Below are 8603 nucleotides of genomic sequence, written 5' to 3'. Positions count from 1 at the left end.
CCAAAATATCAGAGTGTGAAAGGGAATGGCTTTCTCCCAGCGTTCACATAGAAGTTTCTCCGGGGCTTTGATCCTGAGTTTGCGGCGATCACAGATGCCCGAGAGTCCGGTCTGCCGTGTGCACCCCGCACCGCGCGCGGGCTGCCGTTTGCTGACATTCCGCAGGTGGAACGCTGTTCTGCGTACGCGCTGACTCTACTGACCAGACTTTATCTTCTGCTGACCACAGACCTTAGATTTAACTTAAGATATGGGTTTTTAATTATATGCATTACATAAAGCATCCCTGTTCCCTTTTAGTTTCTGAACATGAAATAGGGTACTTTTTTCCTTATTGATGTTTTAACTAAACCAACCGGTTTCATTTTTAGAAGAGAAAGGACTATCGGGAGAAACTAGTTATTTTGATGATGTCATATTACTCACTTTATTTTATTGCCCAAGCATAGAAATAAATCCAGAATCCTGCTGCCTTTCCTCCGTTTCCAGTGGTATATCCCTGTTACTGTGGCCCTTGAGTTCGGTAGGAATAAATCTGAACACACTCGTTACTATGTCCACTCTTCAGCTACAGCAGAAGTTCCTGGGATGCTGTTTCCTCTGGAAGTTGGACTTTCTAGAGCACTGTGGGCACACAGGCCAACCTATGGTGTTTGCATTGGTCCTGCCTTCTGGTTAAGTAGCTGGTTCTAGAAGGTTCCTCCAGAAGCAGAGCCAGGTGCTCTCTGGAAACAGTTTCCCTCTTTGTAGAAGAGTGCTTGTCCTACATATTCTTTGAAGACTGTTCCGCCCATTTGGCATTAGAACCAACGATTAAAACTGTATCTGATTTGAGCCGGTGGTTTTTTGGCTCCTAAAGAGTAGATGCCTGCTTGCCTCCGGCGTTTCTGTGCTCACATTAAGGAAGGGTTAGGCATGCTTTGATATAGGAGTTAATTGCTGGGTGTCTCTGTTGTGAACTTCATCTTTTCCCCCCAGAAGGGTCTTCCCTAGCAGCTCTCACCTTATGGCCGAGCCTTAGGGAATGCCGGGCGTGTTTAGAACAGGTGCTCATAGGTTCTGTTCACTTCAGGGTCCCAAGAAGGAGCAGGGTTACTTATTTGGGTGACTTGGAAGCTGAGGCGGGTACCCTTTGTGTGCCAGCTGTCAGATTTATAGGTATGCAGCGGTACACCTGGGCTGGTGTGGGACCACCGAGCTGCAGTTTCCTCATCAGAAAACGCAGACGCCGATACCATCTCAAAGGATGGAAGCAGGGAGCGGATGGGCAGCGCCTCAGTGCAGCCTGGTGGCACCTTGGCCAATGGTGTCACCATTAACTGCTGGCGCTGGCTGTCCCCTGGGGGGCACCACTGTGCGGGGCTGGAATTGAGAACCCTGGGCCTCCTTGGTGGAACATCCTTTTTGTCATGCATATATTTTAACTTCTTTTTTTTTTTAAGATTTTACTTACTTATTTGACAGAGATCACAAGTAGGCAGAGAGGCAAGCGGCGGGGGGTGGGGAAGCAGGGTCCCTGCTGAGCAGAGAGCCCGATGTGGGGCTCGATCCCAGGACCCTGAGATCATGACCTGAGCCGAAGGCAGAGGCTTAACCCACTGAGCCACACAGGCGCCCCTTTTTTAGCTTTTATAATCACTGTTAAGTGTTAATTGTCGATGGTAAAAGAGGCAAGTGGGAGGACATTCATGAGTCCTAAGTCGGGACTAATTGGGATTTCTAGACTTGACTGCTCATTGTGATCTATGCTTGTCTTCCACTATTATAGGACAGCTTGCTTAGGGCAGGGCTTGGCAGACTCTTGCCTATGAGCTAAGGAAAATTTTTGCGTTTTTAAAGGGTTGTAAGTAAAACACCCCCACACAGAAGAGGATGTGGCAGAGACCACGTGAGGTGACCAAGCCTATTATTTACTCTCTGGCCCTTAAAGCTGACCCCTTTCTTGGGGATTCCACTGCAACTCTCAGTCAGCATGAATGAAACTGGATTTGTTCCCTTTCACCCAGCTGCTTTCTGTTCTCCCCATTGCTAAGTAGCGCTACTTCCATTTTCCAAATGCAAAACCCAAGTTATTTAAGACTTCTTCCTCCTGCTCTTTCTCTCTGTAGCCCTTTGGAAACCAAACATTCCTTTGAAAGGTCTCCGGTCAGTTCTATGCCTTCCCATTTTCACTGTCGCAATTTGCTTTAGGTGCTTATCACCTTATCACCCCCGGGAGGGCTGGCCACATCCCACGTGGTCTCCTCCCACACTGAGCAGTGCATGACCAGTGGGCTGCTGCAGAACATTCCACGATGCTCTGTGACTTCCCAGGCCAGGTCCTAGGAGACACTGTGACTTGGACCTTGCTCGCTCGTGCATCACCGGCTCTGGGGCAAGCCAACTGCAGGGTCATGAATGACAGGAGGAGCCCGACAAGGAGGTCCATGGGTTAGGAGTTGTGAGAGGGAGCCGTGAGGGGGTGCCATCTTGGAAGTGGATCTCCTAGCCCCAGGGAAGCCTTGAGCTGACTCTGGGACCGGTGGATGTCTCGACTACAAGTACCTCATGGGATGGTAGGCCAGAACCACTCAGCTAAAGCTGCTCCTGATTTTCTGATCCATGGAAACTTGTGAGATAATAAATGTTTATTGTTTCAAGCCACAGTGTCTTGGGGTCATTTGTTACGTAGCAATACATAACTAATATTTCATTTTATGTTAAATTCGTATAATCACTTTTTTTTTAAAGATTTTATTTATTTATTTGACAGAGAGAAATCACAAGTAGGCAGAGAGGCAGGCAGAGAGAGAGGAGGAAGCAGGCTCCCTGCTGAGCAGAAAGCCCGATGTGGGGCTTGAACCCAGGACCTGGGATCATGACCTGAGCCGAAGGCAGCAGCTTAACCCACTGAGCCACCCAGGCGCCCTCGTATAATCACTTTCTAAGTGGTCCCCTTTTCATTCTGTTCCCCTTCTTGTTGACATATCATTCCCAGATAATCTCACTGTAACTTTCCCTGAATAAAAAGTTATAGAAGTTCCTCATTCCTCTCTGGAAAAAGTCAAAACCAGGCCTAGGCATTGGCCTGGATGACTCTGATGTAGGTGGGCGTCAGACTGTTCTGTGGGCAATGCTGGGTTCTCTCCCTCTGAACCTGCTTGGAAATCTGCTTCCATGAACGTGTCCTTGACTGATAAACCAGCTCACAGCTTGGTATATCTTCCTAGACGTTTATGCTTCTCTGGGACAATTTTTTTAAAAATCTGTTCACATATTTGGCTGACTAGTTTAAATTCCTCAGGAGCCAAGATCAGATGTTCTGCTTTGCACGCACAGTTCTGGGCATCCCTAAGTGCTTTGGGGATGTGAGAACCGGATTCAGAATCCTAGCATCTAAGAGGAAACATAGCTGGAAATGTAGCAGGGCAATGAGCACAGCTTTGGCCTTGGAGATGCCTCAGGCTGGGTGCTGGGCTGGTGTTCTGACTTTGGGCAAATGACAGCTCGGTATTGCTGTTTCTGTGAGAGAGGATATTAATGGCGCCTACTTCAGAGCTGAGGATTAAGGGAGTTCATGTATCTTATAGAGGGTATGTGGCCAATTACTGGCAGTTTATTCATAGCTACTGAAAATCACAATATCTTAAAAATTATGTATTAATAGTAACACACGGCACAGAATATCTACTATCATCATGCATCTCTCCATAGCTTTCTTTATACTTTGAATGACCAAATTGTTTTACTACGACAAATTTGTAATACAGTTCACCCTTGAACAATGCAGGAGTTAGAGGCCCTGATGCCCCCCAGTATAACTTTTGACTCCCCCAAACTTAACTACTAATAGCCTATTGATTGGAAGACTTCCCAACAGCATAGCCAATTAACACATATTTTGTATACATTTCCTATACTGTATTCTCACCATAGAGTAAGCTAAAGAAAATACTCAGAAAATCCCAAGAGAAAATATACTTACAGTACTTTACTGTATTTGTTAAGAAAAAACAATCTGCAGTAAGGACCCACACAGTTCAAACCCACATTGTTCAAGGGGAAACTGTAGTTTCATATTTTGAAAATTTCAGTCCAGTTGACACATAAAGTTTAATCAAAATGTTATCATTACTAGTAAGCGTTAACTCCCATAACGTAGAAGAGGCAAATGGTAAAAAGTTAATGAGCACAAACTCAGTACTGATAAATATACCCTTTGCATTTATGTAGTGGCTTCCATTATAGGCCTCCACGGTCTCCATACATCTGCACATCAATTTGTTAATGGGAAGAAGCTGGCTGGGAGGCAAGGCTGTGCGCGTGACTTCCCCCCAGGAGCTCTGGAAGAAGACGAGGGCCCAGAGAGGAAGGTGTGGGGCGTGCCATTGATCAGAGTTGGGTAGAAAAACCCAGACCTGCACATAGGGTTTCTGGGGCTCCAAAGTCAACCATGTTAATGGTGGGAGCTACTGACTCAAGCTTCTGTCTTGGAATTAGCTACTTTAGGACTGCAGTGATTTATTTACTGACTCTGGGGAAAGCCACAGGGGCTGCACATGACAGTGACTTGTTGAAGAGCACAGATTAAAACTACAAGTATTTGTAAGACATCTGGATGGTTCCATCTTTGTATTTCTCATTTATTTGCATTTCCATATTGAACCTGCTCATTCATTCCATTCATTCATCCACTCCACAAACATTTATTGAGCACCCGTTACATGCCAAATATTTCCCCAGAAACTGGGGAGAAGGCAGTGAAGAAATGTGATGGAGATCCTTGTCTTCCTGGAACAATTTAGTAGGGTGTTGGGTGCTAAGTGCAACGGAGAAAAAGTGCGAAAGGGAGGAGGGAGAAGTAGGAAGTGTTGCAGGGAGACAGGAGAATTAGGCTATTCAAGGCAGCCACTTGGGAGAGTAGGCACATTCTTGTAGAGCCACATGAGACAGAACCAAGGGGTAAACAATGGGACTAAATTACACAATAGCTGAACTTCCCAACTGTTAGAGTTGTTCAAAGACAGAACTTTGCCGAAGTAAGTGTCTCCCAGGTCCTGGACATGTTTAAACAGAGCTTAGAGCTTGCCATTGGCTGGAGGCAGGACCTCCTTCTTGGATCACTTTGAGCTCTGAAAGTCACTAGTAGAGACCAAATTTGGTGGAGAAGAGAGCCAGTCAGGGATGGGGTCTACCACACGGAGAGGGCTAAAGAGACAATCTCCTTGGCTGGGGATCCCATTACTACCCTCAGTGGTGTATAGACTAGGGATTCCCTGTAGCTGTGGTAACTGGTTCTTTGACCAAGCTGGATAACAAGGGTTGCCTGATCGTTTGCTACCTTTTAATGCAATGAAGATAGTCTGTTGTATGTAGTTGCCTCTATGCTACCTACTTCTAGACCTTTACCTTTCTTACATCTCTGATGCTGTGGGATCAAAGACTTATCAGGCCTGACAAGGTCTTCCCATTGTGTAGGGTTGGGATCTGAACCATCAGTAACCAGATGTTGTTGATGTAAAACGCTGGGTTTTTTGTGTCTGTTTTTAATATATATCAACTCAACTTTCTGAAATTTTTCTTTTTAATTTTAGAACATCTACCCAGGATTTTTTTTTTTTGACCATGAGGTATATGGATGAACTCAGATTCTTTATAGCAATTAGTAAAGCCATTTTTGTCTTTGCCTCCCCAAGTTTCAAAGAGATGCATCATGTTTTTGCACTTGTGTTTGTGTAATACACATAACCAGGTTTGTCCTCAACACAAATATTGCCTGGAAAGTACCAGTCAACCCACACTCCACTTTAGTGAAAGGGCTGGCTTGGATGCACAAATATAAATATAAATTTCTTGTTAACCATTCGCTCAGGCTCTCAACTATTTGCTGGTTGGTACCTACGTAGTACTGGCTGTTTGATCCACTGTGTTAAATGCCTCTTCTGGGTTAAAACTGACCTTAGAGAATCCCTTGGCCGACACCCTTGCTTTAAAAATGGAAGAAATTGAAATCCAGAAATGTTAAGGAACCTTTTCATGTTAGATAGCTGTTCTGTTGTCTGGAGCGCAGTTAAGTTAGTACCATTTTAGAACCAGCTTCGATGACGACAAACTAATTTGTTTCAGTCGCCAGAACGAAGGCTCGTGGGTCCTGAGAAATCCTTTTCGCTAGATTTGGAACAGAGAAAGGTCCAGTTTTTGCTGGGAAGGACGTGTGTCTACCACTGGATACACCTTGGGGAATATTTTAGGTCGTCATAGGAGACACTTGGGGGCTGGAATGCCAGTCCAAGTTTCTATTCTGTGAATCTGACTTCTGAAATGACCTTGAGACTTGTGCTAGGATGACTCCAGGCTTGTTGTCTCAAGTCACGTCGCCTGCCTTGATGGGCAAGCTGGAATCTTCTGAGGCTTCTTTTCTCTTTGGGATGTCTGAGATAAAAATTTTTTCCCTTTAAAAGTAGAAGTGATCCTGTTTCTTGCTTACACCCGAGGTTCCATTCAGCCGTAGCTACACTGTTCGGATTTACCTGTGCAGAGACTGGCTGTTCCTTCCTTCCCCCACGTGCTTTCCTGCAGCTTTTACACCATGTTTGCTTAGGAACTTGATATTCAAGGTAGCTCTACAGAAATCCTCACTCATCTCTGGCACTTCCACTCTTCCCAGCACTGCTGCTCTTGGGAGGAGTTGGGATGGGATGTCCTCTGCTGTGTCACCCTAGGGAAAGGGACTCAACGGTGCCTCAGTCACAAGGTGAAAGCAAAGAATACACAGAAGGGCAAACTTTAAGTGACCAAGCTCGCTCAAGGTTGTCCCGCTTGTCAGCCACACTCAGGAGTTTCCCCCCCAGTCCATAGTTGGATTCATTAGTGCAGCCTGTGAGAGCATTCCTAGTGCAGGACCCACAGGGTCAGGCCTTCTAGGCAGCAAAAGAAATCTGAGCAATGAGTTGTACACTGTTCACTGTACACACTGAACATGGCGTGAGTCTAAACCTCCGAGGATTCCCCAGTTCTAAAGCTGCAGGATGTAAAGCAACTTTTGATGCCCCACTTTTCAAGAGCCTTGTCTTGTCAGTTCTGAAGCTCTTTTATTTCCACTGCTTCAGTGATGCAGAAGTGGCTCGGGTTTTGCTGCAGCAGAGCCGCAGAATCTTTTGCATAGTAAGATCTATTCTAAATACATCAATTATGCATCATATACATTTTAATGGAATGCACCAGAAAAAATAGTGCAAATTCAGTCTGCCAGGTAATTGCACCTGAACATTTAATTAGTGTAGGCAGAGTTTTATATTAAATAGGTTCTTAGCTCCTCAACTTTTTGGGTGATAAAAGGAGGTTTTTAGACTTGGGCCTTTGGATAATATGGGAGGAGGATACGCTGTATGAACATTATAATGAATCTGTGTGTGTGTGTGTGTATCTGCACATTCTGCACAGAGACAAGAACTGGAGTCTCTAAACACGTCATATGTGCAATCAAGCCCTTTTCTAGAAACAGTTCTCTTTAGGAAATGCTAGACTATGATGACTCACAACTACCCTCCTGCACTGAAGCTGGGGAGGACAAAGACATACAGTTAGAAAGGTTACCCAAAGCTTTCCTCTTGGTGGTATCCAAGTTTTCTCTATCTCTGGAGTCCAGGAGGCCCAAGGCAAGGACTTGGACTTGGCTCAGCCAGTCAGTGAACAATGGACCATGAGCTGGACACACACACAAATGGCTTGTTTATACACCTCACAGAGCAGCTTCAGTGCAAGGAGATCCTCAAATACGCCTGACAAATAAGGGGGTAGCTTGTGTAAATGAGTATTAAACTCAGTATCGGCTAATGTTTGTGATATGTAAATATCTTAAATGATTCTATTTAGTTAACAGAAACATAAGAACTTCCCTAAGCTCACTGGGGTCTAACCTTTCTAATTTTTTCCTCAAGCAATTTATGTGCTACGATAGGAAATTTTCCTATGGGACATTCTAGGAATAGATCCCTTGAGGAATTCTATTTAGGAAAAATACATAAAAGCTTTATTTTTCTGTACATAATTTGTCTCTGCACATGTGACTTCTCATATATGATGAAACATTACACACTATTTGTGGAATCCTAATTTCCTACGCTGTTGAGGGTAAAAGAGGAAGTTACATCTTCTTGGTAGCATAGTAGAATTACGGTAGTGGCTCCGTTTTTAAAAATTTTTTCCTTTTTTCTTTGTTATTAATGAAAGTTTTTCTTTACCTTTTTTCAAAATTTATTATTTTAGAGAGAGTGAGAGAGAGAGAGTGTGCACAAGCTGGGGGAGGGGCAAAGGGAAAGGGAGGGAGGGAATCTCCAGCAGACTGCTCACTGAGCACAGAGCCTGATGTGGGGCTCGATCCTACGACCCTGAGATTGTGACCTGAGCCGAAACCAAAAGTTGGATACTTAACTGACTGAACCACCCAGGCGCTCCTTCTAAAAATTTTTCTAGTGTGGTCCTTGCCAGATTGTCGCTCTTAACTCGATCGTAACTTCTGATGATGCAAGTATCTTAGCCTTCCTAACCTAGGTGGTTTCTGACTGCTAGTTCCCAAAAAGACATCACCATTTTACAATAGGAACTCAACACGGAAGTTATGA

This window comes from Enhydra lutris, unplaced genomic scaffold (assembly GCF_002288905.1).
Source record: "Enhydra lutris kenyoni isolate GAN:26980312 unplaced genomic scaffold, ASM228890v2 scaffoldscaffold8, whole genome shotgun sequence".
Lineage (NCBI taxonomy): Eukaryota > Metazoa > Chordata > Mammalia > Carnivora > Mustelidae > Enhydra > Enhydra lutris.
This window is presented reverse-complemented; position numbering follows the sequence as displayed.